The sequence below is a fragment of the Rhynchophorus ferrugineus genome, unplaced genomic scaffold (genome assembly GCF_030347505.1).
Source record: "Rhynchophorus ferrugineus isolate W39M unplaced genomic scaffold, kcgeb_rfMv2 rfM7, whole genome shotgun sequence".
Taxonomy (NCBI): domain Eukaryota; kingdom Metazoa; phylum Arthropoda; class Insecta; order Coleoptera; family Curculionidae; genus Rhynchophorus; species Rhynchophorus ferrugineus.
In genome coordinates, this window is record NW_027472586.1 from 10,083,082 (window position 1) to 10,101,740 (window position 18,659).

Sequence of the window (18,659 nt, forward strand, 5' to 3'; positions counted from 1 at the left end):
ATGCCCCCTTGCAATTCTCTTGATTTCTTGACTGACTGCGGGTATGTGAAGGTCTCGATATAGGTAATCAGTCCTATAGTATTTGGGTGCGCCCTCAATACCTCGCCGGACTTTCGTTCTAAACAATTTGTATTTTATTTATATTACTCTTTACGGAACATCCCCATAATTGGACTCCATATGTCCATATAGGTTGCAAAATTTGCTTATATAAAAGCAATTTAATATGTACTGATAATTGCGATTTTCTTCCAATTAGCACATTACTAATTAGTACATTTTTCTATATTTCAATTCCAGTTCTTTTCTTTTCTTCTTTATATGTTCCTTAATTCAAGATTCGAGATTAAGAAAGATTCATTCCGAGATATATAGCGTTGTTGCTATATGGAATGATAGTATTATTTAATGTTATTGGTGCTTGTATGGTCTGTTTATAGGTGAACTGCACATGTACAGATTTACTTTCATTAATTCTTATTTTCCAAGCTCGTGTCCAATTATTTATATTGTCGCTTGCCTGCTGTAATTTTCGTGAGGCATCATCTGCCAATGTAGCCATCGTAATATTCTCCATCACTACATAGTATAAAACAAAGTCGCCTTTCCTGTCCCTATATCCCTATGTGCGCTTAAATCTTTAAAACTACGCAACGGATTTTGATGCGGTTTTTTTCAATAGATAGAGTGATTCAAGAGGAAGGTTTATATATATACATACATAATAATATACTAAGTATAATACATGCATAATATACTAAGGCAACATTGCTAATTTTAGAGCTTTCTAACGTGATGTCGTAAATTAACCTATTTTTTTAGGCTTATTTAGCAATTAGCAAAAACGCTGCCTAACCCTACGAGTTAGATCAAATTAATGTACTACAGTATTGTACACCATAAAAAGGTCTACAAAAAAGTCCGCGATGGTATATGTTTATCTTTTAGGGATAACCCACATTAACCATTTTTATTGTTTACTTTTTACGTGAGAAAATGGCTTATTTACGAAGCTATTTTAAGCAATACGGCATTAATCCTTATCGAATTAAGTACCTTAAATACAGTGTGCAATTAATATAGATCAATATGGTTCCTTACAGCATGTAAATTAAACAAATATTTTCGGAGATATTACAAATTTAAAATTTGCGTTTAAAAATGTGTAATGTAATAAAAATTGTATGAATTTAGATATTCCAAAGATAGCAGGAAATCTTCATAGTAAGTATAGGGGAAGAGGAATTGTTTTACTCCAAATTTAATGCGTGCAGGCCAAGGGCAGTAATGAATGAACCAAAAATACTGGATCGATTTTAATCATGTTTTCATTGAGTGACATAGGCATATATATTTTATGCCCGTGCAAAGTCGGAGCGGGCCGCTATGTTTTTATATACAACGTTCATAATTTTCTGTAGTGTATTTAATTTAGTATCAGCATTGCACCCGTGCGAAGCCGGGGCGGGTCGCTAGTTTTTGATATATCACAAGTGTCTAGTAGATAAAGCATTGACCCCAATACACTTCCTTGTGGTACACCTGCTTTAGCTTCTTTCATTGTGGAGTAAGCTTCTTCTTGTTTAACTCTAAACATTTTGCCTCTAATGTACTATCTTAATAGTTCGGTATGTTGTTTTGGTAACATTTTTTGTAATGTATGAACAAGGCCTTCATGCCAAACCTTATCGAAGGCTTGTGCTAGATTTAAGAATATAACTGAGCATACTTTTTTACTTTCGTAAGCTTTTTCAATAAAATCTGTTATTCTGTGGACCTGGTAAATTGTTGAATGTTTGTTAATAAACCCAAACGGGTGTGTTGGTATTTGGTTTTTTCTCTCTATTATCGGTTTTATTCTTTTTAACAGGTTCTGTGATCATTACAATTCCCGCCATCTTCCAAATGCCTGGAAGAGCTGTGATAATAAAGAAGCAATACACAATAACCTCAAGAATATATGGAGTGAACCCAATCAAAACTATTAATGAGAAAATAATTTTGGTTTTATTTGTACATATAATATGATAATATTTCTTGTTATTACTTATATATTTTATTAGTTTTTTGCATTGTTATGTTTGTTTTAGTAATATATTAGTTGTGCAGTGAGTGGTTGCATCCAAACCATGCTTAAAAGATACTATTTGTTCTTTTCGTTGGGGTTAATCAGGTCGACATAACTGAAAAGTGTATAGAATTACGATTAGTAAACAGCAATATATCCTCCTGCATCCAATAAAGAGTGTGTGCATACATTACTAGGTCTCAATAAACAAATAAACCAATAAAGAAGCAATCGAATAATTAAATTCTAGATCGATACACGCAGCGCGCCGATATCGGGACGGACGGAAACCGCCATCAGGATAATTCGCAATCAATTTGCAACGGAAGGACAAGGTGAATTTATGGAGTACCGGACAGAATGCGCCTGGGAGTGGACACAAGGCACGAAGGCACCCAATACAATCAGTTACCCACGTCCAGGTGACCAGGCCGTTGTTCAGTTACATTTAGGAACATTTTCTTAACCGCACTGACAATATAGTGCATTCAAAGTTATTTTATACATACGTCATCTAAATTTTTGACGTCAGAACGTCACAATGTTCCCGCATCAATTCTGAGTTGTAGTTCAGTTTAGTTTTGACATACAACAAAATTCTAATCTAAATAAAATAACTGAACATAAATGTTATCAAATATAATTTATTTAAACAATATACTACATCTAAAAATTACAGTTCATTATTCAGCCACAATAGTTTATAGGTTACTGCGACCCGCCCCGGCTTCGCACGGGTGCAATGCTGATACTAAATTAAATACACTACAGAAAAAATATGAACGTTGTATATAAAAACATAGCGGCCCGCTCCGACTTTGCACGGGCATAAAATATATATGCCTATGTCACTCAATGAAAACATGATTAAAATCGATCCAGTATTTTTGGTTCATTCATTACTGCCCTTGGCCTGCACGCATTAAATTTGGAGTAAAACAATTCCTCTTCCCCTATACTTACTATGAAGATTTCCTGCTATCTTTGGAATATCTAAATTCATACAATTTTTATTACATTACACATTTTTAAACGCAAATTTTAAATTTGTAATATCTCCGAAAATATTTGTTTAATTTACATGCTGTAAGGAACCATATTGATCTATATTAATTGCACACTGTATTTAAGGTACTTAATTCGATAAGGATTAATGCCGTATTGCTTAAACTAGCTTCGTAAATAAGCCATTTTCTCACGTAAAAAGTAAACAATAAAAATGGTTAATGTGGGTTATCCCTAAAAGATATACCATCGCGGACTTTTTTGTAGACCTTTTTATGGTGTACAATACTGTAGTACATTAATTTGATCTAACTCGTAGGGTTAGGCAGCGTTTTTGCTAATTGCTAAATAAGCCTAAAAAATAGGTTAATTTACGACATCACGTTAGAAACCTCTAAAATTAGCAATGTTGCCTTAGTATATTATGCATGTATTATACATATAAACCTTCCTCTTGAATCACTCTATCTATTGAAAAAAACCGCATCAAAATCCGTTGCGTAGTTTTAAAGATTTAAGCGCACATAGGGACAGAAAAAGCGACTTTGTTTTATACTATGTAGTGATAGTTATAACCTATTATCACTATTGCTTTCAAGAATTTTGTATACGTCTGACAACCGGGCGGCTTTGACAGGATCATTCGTTTACGCGTTCGAACTAATCAGACAGCAATGTGTCTCTTTTTAACTAGAATAAAATGAGAAGGAAAATATTGTCTGATTCCGAAATACATTAAACATCTTGATGGCGTATGTACAAGAAAACTTGAAATAGACTACAGATTAAATTTATTAACTAACGACGTTCTTTACTTATTGCTCAGTATAACAAGGGTCTAATTCTGGAGAATTCTAGCACGTCCGTAAGGATTTGTAACGTTGCCTGTTGTTGGAAATTATACTTATATCTAAAAAAAAATATTATAAATAGAATAAATTATCTTGAATTCACAAATTAAGTTAAACTGTGTTGGTAAAATTTTCGTCTCCTATGATATAAAAAATAAAATATGAAGAACCTTTTAAAAACAATCATTTGAAAGCAATTTTGAAGAAAAAACAGAGAAAACAAGACAATATGTAATTATTTATCGATACATAAACACTACAATAACAAACCAAAATTATAGTTCTTCTAACTTATTTGTATACTTGAAGTTATAACTTTGAAGTCGGTGCCGAGCAACAAATGAATTTTGTTTTATACTTAATTTAATTTTGTGTATGTCACAAAATGGTATTATTATTTTTGTATTGTATGGGCTAGGCAGCGACTTCAAACAAAAACAAGCGAGTTGGTAGTAGTTAAAATAATAGTGTAAATAGATAAATAGGCTCAGGTAGGTATTAAGCTAAATTGTGTGTATATAGTAGAATACAAAATGCGTGTAGTAGATAGGTTAAATAAGTTTTTTGTTTATTTTTATTTAGTTATTACAACGGTTATTACGTACATATTTTATTTTAAAACGTTTTAGAGATCTAAGTTTGATTATTTGTTATTTTTAGTGAGTTTCTGCAATTTTTTGTTAAAAATATTTTATTTTGCCCTTTTTAGTGTTAGATATTTACTCAATAAGTTACACAGTTATTTTATTAAGTATTATAATGGATAGGCCAATTAAAAGTGCAGTCCGTATGAACGCTTCAGTATCCGGGGTCCGCTACATAGTCTAGGTGATTTGACAAATTTAGCAACCAAATTAGAACAAAAAAACAGTTGCTGCAAACAAGGGTATAACGTTCTAACCATTACAAAATACAAACAGTTGCTACCTTGTTTCTACGACGTATCACATAAGGTTAAAGCTTAAAAAGCAAACTGAATGGTTTTTACACCAAATTACTTCCGATTTTTCGTCGCATCAGCTCAGCAATAAGGTTATAAACAAATATCTGATTATCTTAGATAAAAAATATGTGAAAATTTTGTACTTGCCTTTGAAATTTGAGCGTTACCCTCGATTTTCTCCCTTTCCCCCCAACAGATCCAGATTTCATTCCAATGGAACCACCTCGGAAGTACACTCTTTCGAATAAAAGAAGAATTTTGAAAATCGGTCCATAATTGACGGAGAAATCGACGAACATACATTGCAAAATATATACAACCGAACATAGAACCTCCTCCTTTTTCGAAGTCGGTTAAATAATAGAATAGCTTTCTAACATATAGTGTCTAAAATAAGTAAATGACTGATTCACTAACTTACTGACACTGAAATGATCTATTATGAATATTGTTTTATTGTTTAATTATTACATTGTTACTAGTCGTTTCCAGCTAACCTACAATTTGTCTCTATGATAATTTAAACCTAGATATATAATTAGGAGGACCCATCGGCCCTATCTCGGTCTCTCGTGAAATAATGTTTATACATGTCACTGCTGTATTTTTTATTATATGCACCTCCTTTCACAACACTGCACAGGATCAGATAGTTTGATTCTTTTGAGTCTATGTCCTGCTGTGGTGGTATCCAAAAGCAATACTTCAATATTCTCATGAAAATGGAGTCTTTCCTCATGTCCTCTTGCAATTCTCTTGATTTCTTGGCTGACTGTGAGTATCTGAAGACTTACATAATTTAAATTAATATATTTAATTTATTTATATTTTTCATTATCAAATTTTATTCTATACCCAAGCAGTTCGACGCCTTTTTTTTAGAACGATTTCTCTTTTAGTTCCCCTTAATTCCTAATCTTCTGTTCAATCACCTTTTCGCTGTCGATTTTATTTCTCTATTTATCATTTTAATTTAGCTCTTTTCTCTCTCGTTATTGACTCGAATCAGATAATAAGCACCTTCTTAATCAAACCGTAGTGGTTGAAAGTGTAATACATATCCGTGCCAACAGTAAAGGTTCCTAAGTAATCTTGTTGATATGAACATTCCGAAAATAAATGGCTTGCTAACGTATTGATTTCCATAGCATTTATTACATTTAATCATTGGATTATAGTCCAATCTAACATGGATATATCAAGAAAAAAGTATATATTGCTGAAACCTCGTATTTTCATCACTGTTTTAGAATGATTGTGGACAATATCTTGATTTATTTACAACATACATACAATACAATTTACAATTTAATATACTTTGGTTTGTTTCATTCTTCTGACTTCTTACATATTGCCTAGTAACTGTATTGCTCCACGTTGCTATGATTTAGTAACGTAATTTCATGTTTTAAGGCGAAATCTTGGATAGCCTCGTAAATCTATTTGATTTCGAGGTCGTCGTACAGTTCTTCGTTGGTTAGTAGCGAGAAGCATTACACTAAGCACTATACGTCGATATGCATTATAAGTCTAAGTAGGCTTTTTAAATGACTGATAAACCAATCTATTCGATTTTAGGTCAGGTTGGGAGTATATTTTGACTAACTAATACAGTTACTTGATTTTGAGTTTAATTCGTTTTGCTATTTGTCTAACGCGAAGTTCCCTAAAATGAAAAGAATCGTTGGATATCGAAGATGTTTCATAGAAAAATGATTGAGATATGGTACTCAGCGATACAGTGTTCAACCAACAGCTCTTTCAATTTATCCAAGGCCAAATATTAATTTATTATACAAGGTGCCCGTAGAAAAGATCATATTTGAGCCCTGGATTGCATGATAAACACTTAAACCGAAAAACAAGACAATTATATAAAGAATCAAGACTGCTCATATTAGGCTGCTGCTAACTCGAAAGACAAACAAACAGAGATTGTTACCCAGTCCAATGGTAACTTTGATTCGTCGATAGTCCATTCTAATATGGATACCGATAACAATATCTTGATTTATTTTTACTAGTTATATTCTGAAAGTTTCACCAGTTATCTTTAATTATTGTCGCAAGAAAATTAAGGAATGTTATGTAATTAACGTATAGCTATTCCAAAGGTTCTGCATTCTTTTAAATTCTTTTTTATTACATCTCACAAAGTAAATACTTATAAACTTTACAATATAATGTACTTTGGTCCGTTTCAATATTCTGATTTCCTGCGTGTTGCCCGATAACTGTATAGCTCCACGTTGCTATGATTTAGCAACTTAATTTGTTTCTAATAATGTTTCTTGTTTTTCAAAAACAATCGAACAGAGATTGTTACGCAGTCCAATGGTAACTTTGATGCGCTTTACGTTTTTATACCTTTAGTTACGGAAGTGTGTAAAAATTTATGAAATTGAAAATATTGAGAGGGTTTTTTACACAAAAATCGAGCAATTATGAGCATTTTGGTAAACGGTCGTACTATGAACAAATTTTTGAAGGATCTACATTATGTAACATAACTTATGTATCATTTATTATTAAGATTCATCATTAAGTTCCATTTATTATTCCCACTGAACCCGCTGTTTTAGAGTCAAAACCAAATTGGTGGTCATATAAACAGAGTCGAGACAAACCGACTTTTCAGCATTACAACACACGAAGGAAATGGGTACATGTTACAAAATCTATAAAAATCTACCTAGAAAACCTTAAAACGCTGAAGTCCCAACACATTCGTCGTACACACCAGATATTTCCTCCTTCGATTGTCACTTGTTCAAAATAACTGAATAATGAACCGGTTTTATTAAACATTCCAATGTTGTCTGAAAGATTGGAAAAAGAAAAAGTAAACGCAGAGCAAACTTTCAAACAAAACATATGAAAGACACTTTCTCTGGAAAATAATCCTCCACTACTTCCAACTGGTCATATGGTTAATTATCAACTCTACTGTGGGTATCCAAAAGAGATTATAATGGTCCAAATTAAATAACAGGAAAGGTATAGATTTTCTATCATTGAAACATCTCTTTGATACCCCATTAGCAATTTCCAGAATCTGTTTTGATGTATCCGCCATATAGTCCAGACATAGTACCTTGTATACCTCTTCTTTCGAACTTTGCAAAACTTTATCGATAGAACAATGCTTCAAAAATCATTTGATGGTAATGGAGCTTATTTGGTTTGGTTGGAATATATGTATATATATATATATATATATATATATATATATATATATATATATATATATATATATTATCGAAGGACTTAAACTACAGTTGGTTAAACAGATAGTTTGTAGGTTAGAGTGGTTTTATTACATTTACATTGACATATAACAACGGTGTCAGCCAGTATCTATACAAATCGAATTTTATTGACCGATTTGGTTACATGTTCGGACGCATCAGGCTTCATTCTGTCTCTTTTTAACATAACATTTTTAATATAGATATTCTCAATACCCCTATTGCATTCGTCACTGAAGAATGACGTAATTTGCTCTGATCGGTGTGTTCCCTAGTTATATCTTATCAGATAAACTATGAAACAATGATTTGTCAAAAACTGACGATATATGTCGGACAATTAAAAATATCGAAAAGATCTGGAAAATATCGATAGTTCCCTTTAAGGATATCGATATTTCTTCGCCCTAATATTGTTTTTTCGCACTTTTGATGACCAGGGAGGAGAATTCTCGAAAAAATCTTGATGCTTCAAAAAAATATCGGTCAACAAAATTATTGATATACCAGCAAAAAAACGATAAAAACATCGATATCTCAAGATATCGGCAATTAACGTGACGCCGTGCGAAAACTCTCCCGCGATTTTTCCGACACGTTAAACGTTTCGAGCGAGCCGAGACGACTATCTGGAAAAGTCGGCTCGACCGGCTCTCCGTCAACGCTCACCTCGACCGGACTAAGACAAAACAAACGAAAAACAGGCGTCGAAAAACCAGATACTCTTTAATGAATATTCGGATGTCTCTCGTCGGACCGTATCGCTAGGAAACTATGTGGGTGAAAAGTATAATCGACCGCGAGCGTATTTTTAGATGGGCGCAAACACACGCATACTACATGGGTCCGGACAATATTTGGCACGCCCTGAAAACCGAATCGGACCATAATAAATTAGATCTGGTGACTTTATGCGCATTATGAGAAAAGAATCCGATCTTTGACATTAATAAGCGCGCGTCGACATTGCGAAAATATTCGACGGACGGGCCATTGAGAAAACGGACCGTTACCGAAATAGCTTCGACAACCTTCCGCTAGATGACATATTAATGTATTTCTCTTTAGTTTTACCTTGTAATATTAATATTGAGTGTGGAAATATCTGGCATAACGGTTTCTTTTTTAAAATGGGTATCGATTCGACGAATTTTAATGTCTAAGGTGACATAACCTTAACTTTTTTTAAGTCCTTGTTCGTTTTTGACGTTTCGCTGACATTGACAATTCAGTCAGATGTCAGATCAATAGAAAATGTTATTATTTTTGATTTATTATGAAATATACGAGCTTTTGGTTAAAAAAAGCTATTTAATTACTATTATTCTTGCTATTTTTCTAATTTTTCTTGTGTTTATATTAGTTCTAAACATGTATTGGTAATATTTGAAGCATAAACCATGGAGAAAAGGATATATCTGTATAGCTTCTTAAACAACCCGCTATATGGCGTATTAATGTATTTCTCTTTAATTTTACCTTGTAATGTTAACATGGAGTGCGGCAATATCGGACATAACGGTTTCTTTTTTAACTTGGTTATCGATTTTTGACATTTCAGTGACACTGACAATACGGCAAAATGTCACATCAATCAAGAGATTTATTATATTGATTTATTATGGAATATATGAGCTTTTGGGTTAAATAAAACTACTAATATAACTAATTACTGTTATTTTTATAATTTTCCTGATCCTTTTTTGCCTTTATGTTCGTTCTAAATATGTAGTAAAAATATTTTGAGACATAAGCCATAAAAAAATGATATGTATCTATGTCTAATGGAACGTCCAGACATTACATTATGAAGAATTCAATTTTTAAAGGCATAAAATAAGACCAAGGAAGAATGGACAAAATTTCACCACTGGTGGAAAAAATCCCAACAATAGCATCAACAAAGGATGTAATGAAGGAATGGCTTTCAAAACATGAATTAAGTTTTGAAGGGACTGTCCTAAAAACTGAACTATTTCAAATTTTTACTAGGTAAGTGTTAAGTATTACTAGGAAATAAGCCCGAAAAAAATTATACAGTAGATCAGGTGGCTGAATAACATGGTCACATAGTATTACGACTTCCTCCCTGTCACTCTATATTCAATCCAATTGAGTTGATATGGGGGGTAGCAAATATTTATTATAATTGACATGCTGGTCGACAAGGACATTCCATCAAGTACTGTTTAGATATGTGGAAGGAAGCATTGTCGACCATAACACCTTCTGTTTGGACGAACTCGTTATAACATACAGAGGAAGTAATTGATAAATGGTGGAATCGTTAACATGTTTAGACAGATTGGAAATTAACAGTTTAGTGATTAACTTGGACAGTAACTCCGAAAGTGAAAGTGACTAAAGGAAACTTTCAGGATATGTGATAACGCTGTGCAATGCTGGACATTTCTGAGACAGAGTGATAAGAGTGGAAACAACTAAACTACCTAATTAATAGAATATAAATGTAGAAAATGGTATTGTAGGGAGTAAAAGATGTGTGTGCACAGATATGATTGTAATTGTTCAGAATTAAACATGAACATTACTACTAACTGTTTTGTAGATATGGTAAATGCATTAGGCAGAATTCAGTGATGAATTTTATCGTAAATGGTGTACACAGATAGTAGCAGAAGAAATAAAAAATACAGTGATATCAAGTTGACTTGACAAGTAAACACGCCACCGAAGGAAACAAGAATTAAACGTAAAAAGGTAAATATGCTCTCGAATGAAAGTAAAATACGTTACTTTGATATATAATCGTTAATTAGGTGACGTACATACAAAATAACTTTGAATAGACTATATATATGATTATTTTGTCCCAGTACGTATATAATTATTGAAACCAGGCAAAGGGCTTCGCCACTTCGGGACATGTGTGTCCGTCGACGATGCCTGCAACGTCAACGCCGAAGCCCCAGCCGCTCGCCCAATCGATAGAAGCGCCGCCCATTCTCAATCGATTACCGCCACAAAAGAAAATCATCGTCCGAGGAGCTGTCGTTCGTTATTTTCCACGTGGGGAGTGAGAATCATCGAAAGGGACGACTTGTTCTAATTGGGACGGTCCCCGTCTATTTTTAGAGGCGCTAATACTACGGTTTTTATTATTCCCCAGCTGTCTCGCGAAGCTTTGTAGTTCGGAGACAATCACGTCGGTTGTCTTTACGACTCTAGACAACATTTCCAGATGATACTGCGGAGAGAATCGTCAGATATCGTTTATTTCATCGATCTTGCTTCCTTTTTATCTTTATTTGCTTTTATCGCGAATTATACAATCTCCTTATTCTAGTACTGCCAATAGTAAAGTCAATTTGGACCTATGGGGTGCAAATATGGAGTTACACTAAAAATTCAAATCAACTAGTGATCCCACGTCGTCAAAACAAGGTTCTTCGATTGATTACCAATGGCTATCTCTACGTAACCAACGAAGAACTGTACGATGATCTAGAAACCAAATAGATTTGCGAAGTTATCCAAGATTTCGCCTTGAAACACGAAAGAAGATTACTAAATCATACTAACGTGGAAGCAATACCACTGCTGGACAACGCGCACGATGTCAGGGGATTGAAGCGAACCAAACCATACGAACGTATATAAAGTGTATACTTTCAATGTAAACTATAGCTTAAGTTATTATAATTTTATAATTGAGGAATACTTATTGATGTATTTTCTCGCACTCGTCTTGCTTGTTAATTAATCCAAGCACATAGGAAAAGTAGTAATAGATTAATTGTAAATTAAGATTGTACTAAGCGTATCTAATAAAAATGTAATAAAAAAACTATTATTATCCAAACAAATCAACATAAAGACATATGTAGTTATGTGAAACATAAATACTTCACCTATTGATCAATGTCTATAAATATAACGCATCAACTTCTCTCCCATCATCATCATAGCCACATATGATTCACGAAGCTTACATCGGTTCCTGTGCCGCGTCGCGTCGTTTTTTGTCCAGTTTGTCCTCTCTAATTTCGTTTAACTGACTCAGTCAGAAGTCACTATCAGTGCGCCTGAAACCACATGGCACTTATATCTGAAAAATATTTAGACGTATCCGGTTTGCTATCACTCCGCGCCAGCCGTGATCATCGTAGACCTCTAGAATTAGTATTTGTTACTCGATTTTATTTAATATTCTTTAATATCGTAAAATAGCCAAAAGGGACAAGCTTTAAAATGTGGAGAATTCAAAATAAATGGTAATCACGTAATATGGGATTCTTCATTTATTTCACTAAACAAACCTTCACGAGGGTCACTATTTATATTTCGGGAATTGGCAACACTGTTGTCATGTGAGTCCACCTGACGGTTCCAACGTAAAGTTTGACATTTTTGACGATATACGCACTATTTTTTTATTTTATATTTAGTTGAAAGTTTCATCTCGACAAAAAATGGAACTGAATCGTGAACATTTTCGTGTGATGATTTTCTACGATTTGCAACGTGGATTATCACAACAAGAGTGCATCAATCAACTTAATTTGACTTTTGGCGATGAAGCTCTATCAAAAACTACCGTGTATCGCTGGTTTAGTGCATTCAGTCGTGGTCGTAGTTCGCTGTCCGACGAATTTCGTGAAGGTCGTCCAAAATCGGCTATTGTGCTAGAAAACATAGATGCTGTGTGCAAAATGATTAAGTAAGATCGTCATGTCACCTATTGTGAGATTGAGGCATCCCTAAGCATTCGTTCCCCCAGCATGTATGCGATTTTACATGAACACGTAGCTGTGCGAAAGATATGTTCCCGTTGGATCGCACAAAATTTGACAATCCCTCAAAAAAAGCTCGTGTCGATTGGTGCAAAGAAATGCTTAAGAAATTCAATCGCGGTGCTTCGAAAGAAGTTTGTAAAATCGTGACAGGTGACGAATCATGGATATATACATCGTATAAGCCCAAAAGTAAGCAGCAGTCCACTGTATGGGTGTTCCAAGATGAACCAAATCCAACAAAAGCTGTTCGCTCACGAAGCACTTTCAAGTAAATGGTGGCCTGTTTCTTCGGAAAACTGGTCATATTGCAACAGTGCCTCTAGAGGATCGTAGAACACTAAATTCTGATTGGTACACAACCATTTGTTTGCCAGAATTCTTCGGTGAAATAAGCAAAAAAAACAAGAGACGCCGGATTGTTGTTCATCATGACAACGAGACCGTTTGAGCACTCAAAACATCGAATTGATGGGTCATCCGCCGTACAGCCCTGATTTGGCACCCAATGACTTTTTTGTTCCCATCCGTGAAGAATAAACTGCGTGGTCAACGATTTTCATCGCCCGAAGAAGCTCTTGAAACGTTCAAAAATCCCGTTTTGAAGATACCTCATTCGGAATGGGATAAATGCTTTGGAAATTGGTTTAAGCGTATGCAAAAGTGTATCGATCATCGTGGCGAGTACTTTGAAAAACAATAAAAATATATTCGCCGCTTAACTATTTGTTTTTTTCTCCTGTTCCCGAAATATAAATAGTGACCCTCGTGTTAGGTGTTAGAGATCACAGCCCATCTCGCATTACTTCCTTTTTATGAGCTTGGAATCTGCGAGTTTTACTAATACATTATTTTAATTTTGAGAAATACTATACATACAACAGAACAACAGTAATAGGATACATTTGATAATAAGATTGTACTAAATATATCTAACGTAAGATGATGTTTTAAAACCATAATTTTGTGTTATACTTATGTACGACAACATATATAGGTTCCAAGAGAGAAAAAAGTTCTTCAACATCAGTAATTCATTTCTGTGAAGACTGTTTTGACCTAAGTATTTACAATTTTTACTACATTTATAATATCTCCTATATTGTCTAAATAAATTAAGTATAAATAATATTGTCGATAAAATCTAAGATATTTCGTTTGTTTTATTTATTATGTATATGAGTCTCTAAAATCTTGTTTCAGTTACTAAGTGATATAGAAAGCTATATTTAGAATCATGCAGTGGGTTTAGTTTTACCAATGTACATGAAGTCGTCATATATTCCTACAAGATTTGAATGCCAACTGGATAGAAGAGTATGGGCTGAACACACATACAGCATCAAATGTCTAATGTCTTGTGCATCAAATGATTTGATGCATTATAATATCTCACCAGGTTAAAAGTAACTAATATATATTTGGTGGAATTATGTGACTTTATCAAGTGTTTACAGTCTGGTACATGGATATGATAGCAGACCGATATTTCGTAACATTTCGAACAATACTTACGTATAGATAATATACGACCCTCAAGTGTTATCACTGAAGCCACATAAGTTTAAAGAAACCATGAAGATAGTTAATATATGAAATTAATATGTGAAATATTAAAATAAAACTATAAAATTATAATTTGTGCATATTTGCTCATTCTTATATCGTTATATAGTTCAGTTCCAACCTTCGTAGGGTGAAGACGTATTTTCAATACGGTCCAAGCTATAAAAAGATACCTTTCTTTAAAAAAAACCCAGTATTTTATTACGGTTATTTAATTGAGTGTTAAAAACGCATAACAGACGCGGCTATCCGTCTCTCAGTGGACCTAAAGTGTAGTGAATACGTGTTTACGTGACCAGACAAAAGGACTGCATCTCATTTTTATTAGTGTTTAAAATTATTTCATCTTATTTTACAACAGTCCTTTTGAAATTCATTTATAGCATTTATAGTAAAAAACTAGTGCTAAAATAACGTAAGTGAAAAATGAAGTGCGTGAAATAAACAATGTATTTATTTTATTTTTTTTATCCTCTGGAAGTAAATTAAATAAAATATTAAAAATTAAAAAATGGCAAACCATAGCGATTCAACCAAATCACCTGCACACTTTGATATAAGATTAGAACAAACAGCAATAACGCAAACTCCACCATCAGAATGGACTACAGTTATTAACAAAAAACGATTGAGAAGTCCAGAAGAAGAAATCGCGAGGAAACAAACAAGAATCAGTGACTATTGGTTGCAGAAACCGATAGAGACAAAAAACAGTTTTAGCAACCTGTCGGAAGAAATTGAAGAGAACATACAACCAAGCCCTGAAAAAGTTGTTCCCAAACCACCACCAATAACAGTCTATAAGGTAGGAATAATAAAAAACATCCATGACTTATTGAAAACCATTACTACGAACTATACAATTAAAACAGTGAGCTATGAAACAATTAAAATCCAATTGTTCGAAGCGGATCACTTTAAAGTTCTTATAAAAGAATTAGATGAAAGAAACACCCAATACCATACATTCAGGCCAAAATCCGAGAGAACATTTAAATTCGTATTAAAAGGATTACATCACGGGACGGACTTTAACACCATCAAGGTAGCACTAGCTGAAAAAGGCCACGAGGTCGTAAATATTCACAATATACGACATCACACGACAAAAAAACCTCTGCCTATGTTTTATATAGACATAAAACCTAATGGAAATAATAAGGCGGTGTATGAAATCACCAAATTGGAAAATAATATTATTAAATGCGAACCACCACATATAAAGAGAATTATACCACAATGCACAAGGTGTCAAGCGCACGGGCACACAAAGACTTACTGTCGCAAATCATATAGATGCGTAAAATGTGCAGGAGAACATAAGACAGGAGATTGTACTCGTAAAGTTCGCGATGAAAAAGTGAAATGTGTTAACTGTAATGGAAATCATCCAGCGAACTACAAGGGTTGCGCAGTTCACAAGCAACTACAGCAGAAACTCTATCCTGTCTTAAGGGAAAAAAGGCATCAACAAAAACAATCCACTACTACCAATCTACCACTACCCACCAGAACAAGTCAACCAGACATAACTTATGCCCAAATAGTTGAAAATGGTTCAGCACAAAAACGAGAGACAATATCTCAACCTACTGAAACTAGCAACATCTCAAGATTAGAAAATATGATGGCCAAACTAATGGATCAAATGAGTACGATGCTTGGTCTACTCACAACCGTCGTAAGCAAACTTGCCTAATGCCTGAAACCAATAGCTACAAAATCGCCGTCTGGAATGCCAATGGGCTCCAACAACACGCCAGGGAACTAAAAATGTTCGTAAATGAACAAAATATTGACGTTATGATGGTTTCCGAAACACACTTTACGGACAAGAATTATCTGAAAGTTCCTAAATATAAGCTTTATCATACAAATCACCCTGATGATAAAGCACATGGAGGTACAGCCATAATAATTCGAGATGATATAAAGCATTTCGAAAAAGAAAAATTCCGTAAAGACTACCTGCAAGCCACCAGTATAACCATAGAGGAAGCCCATGGACCATTAACAATTTCTGCGATTTATTGCCCACCCAAACATAACAACAAGGCAGAACAATTTCAAGGATTCTTCAGTACGCTAGGTAATAGATTTATAGCAGGAGGAGATTATAATGCAAAACATTTAATGTGGGGTTCAAGAATAATAACCTCAAAAGGTAGAGAACTGCTTAAAGCCATAAGGAAAGATAACTTACAACATATCTCTACTGGTGAACCAACATATTGGCCTTCAGACAGAAATAAAAAACCAGATACAATAGATTTCTGTATTACAAAAAATATTGATCCAAAAAAGTGTCAGGCAGAATCATGCTTCGACCTGTCTTCTGATCATTCACCAATAATAGTAACAATTTCTTCAAAAATTACCATCAAAGATAAACCCCCTTCTCTGTGCAATAATAGAACTAACTGGCCCTCATTTAGAGAAAACTTAGACCAAAATATCTCTCTAAATTTACCGTTACAAACTGAAATGGATATAGAAATAGCAGCAATAAATCTTACAAAAAATATACAGGAGGCAGCATATTCCGCGACTCCCAACAGTGAAACATTTCCAAGAAAAAATACACATATATCATGTACAATACAGAGAAAGATAGCAGAAAAAAGAAAGTTACGACGAAATTGGCAACAGCAAAGGACTGAAGAGAATAAAAGAAAATTTAATAGGGCCATAAAAGAGCTGAGAGATCTAATCCAAATCGAACAGAACCAAGGCATTCAAGAATACCTAGAAAACTTGACATCAACTGAGGCTACAGACTATTCGTTGTGGAAAGCAACAAAAAAGCTTAGGAGATCCCAGCAGCATAATCCACCTATTAAAACAAGCGAAAATAATTGGGCGAGAAGCAATAAAGAGAAGGCCGACATTTTCTCAAAACACTTAAAAAATGTTTTTAAACCTTTCCAGTCTCAGCTACATAAAGATGACGAAAATAAAATTACTAGCTTTCTAGATTCGCCATTTCAAATGGATTTACCGCATGAGAAATTAACGGTCAAAAAAGTTAAACATACAATAATGAGAGAGATTAATATTAAAAAAGCTCCTGGTTATGACTTAATTACTGGCAAAATTTTAAAAGAACTATCAGAAAAGGCTATAAAACTATTAACATATATATTCAATGCTATGCTACGAATTAATTACTTCCCTAGTATCTGGAAAGTAGCTAAAATATTAATGATACTTAAACCAGGAAAAATACCAGAAGATGTGACCTCCTACCGACCTATAAGTTTATTACCAATAATCTCGAAAGTTTTCGAGAAATTATACATAAAAAAACTAAACTATATAATAGAAAAAAGAAAAATTATTCCAGAACATCAGTTTGGCTTTCGCAATAAGCATGGGACTATAGAACAAGTGCATAGACTTGTAAACCAAATAAACGCTGACCTAAATGCCAAAAGATATTGTTCGGCTGCTTTCCTAGACATATCTCAGGCTTTTGACAAAGTATGGCATACGGGCTTGCAGGTTAAACTAAAGAAACTTCTTCCTCATCCGGACTATCAGCTATTAAAATCGTATCTCACTGACAGACATTTTATTGTAAATCAAGGCGATGAACATACCGAATTAAATCCCATATATTCAGGAGTTCCGCAAGGTAGTGTACTGGGTCCAGTACTGTATCTTCTGTATACGGCTGATCTGCCCACCACAAAAATAACTACTGTGGCAACATATGCAGACGATACAGCAATCTTAGCATCCCATGAAGATCCAGTCACAGCATCAATAAACCTACAAACCCACCTGGAGCAAATACAATTATGGTTGAAGACATGGCGCATTAAAGCCAATGAATCAAAATCCACGCATATAACGTTTACCCTGCGTAGAAGAACATGTCCACCAGTAAATATCAATCATCGTCAACTCCCCCAAGCAGAGCATGTTAAATATCTTGGTATGCATTTAGATCGACGCCTAACCTGGAAGAAGCACATACTCTCTAAACGGAAACAACTAGGACTAAAATTATATAAAATGTATTGGCTCATTGGGCGCAAATCCAAGTTATCATTAGATAACAAGGTATTGCTGTATGAGTCTATACTCAAGCCCATTTGGACATATGGAATTCAACTATGGGGTACCGCTAGCAAATCTAATATATCCATCATTCAACGGTTCCAAAATAAGGTGTTGCGCGCCATTGTTGATGCTCCGTACTATATTTCAAATAAAGTGATA

At 34.0% G+C, this 18,659-nt stretch overlaps 1 protein-coding gene across 2 annotated transcripts in view; it reads left to right on the plus strand.

Moving 5' to 3' along the window:
- LOC143199469 (NADH dehydrogenase [ubiquinone] 1 alpha subcomplex subunit 1) overlaps positions 1 to 18,659 on the plus strand; it is a 125,519-nt gene that overhangs the window by 94,864 nt on the left and 11,996 nt on the right. The gene's annotated exons all lie outside the window — the stretch shown is intronic.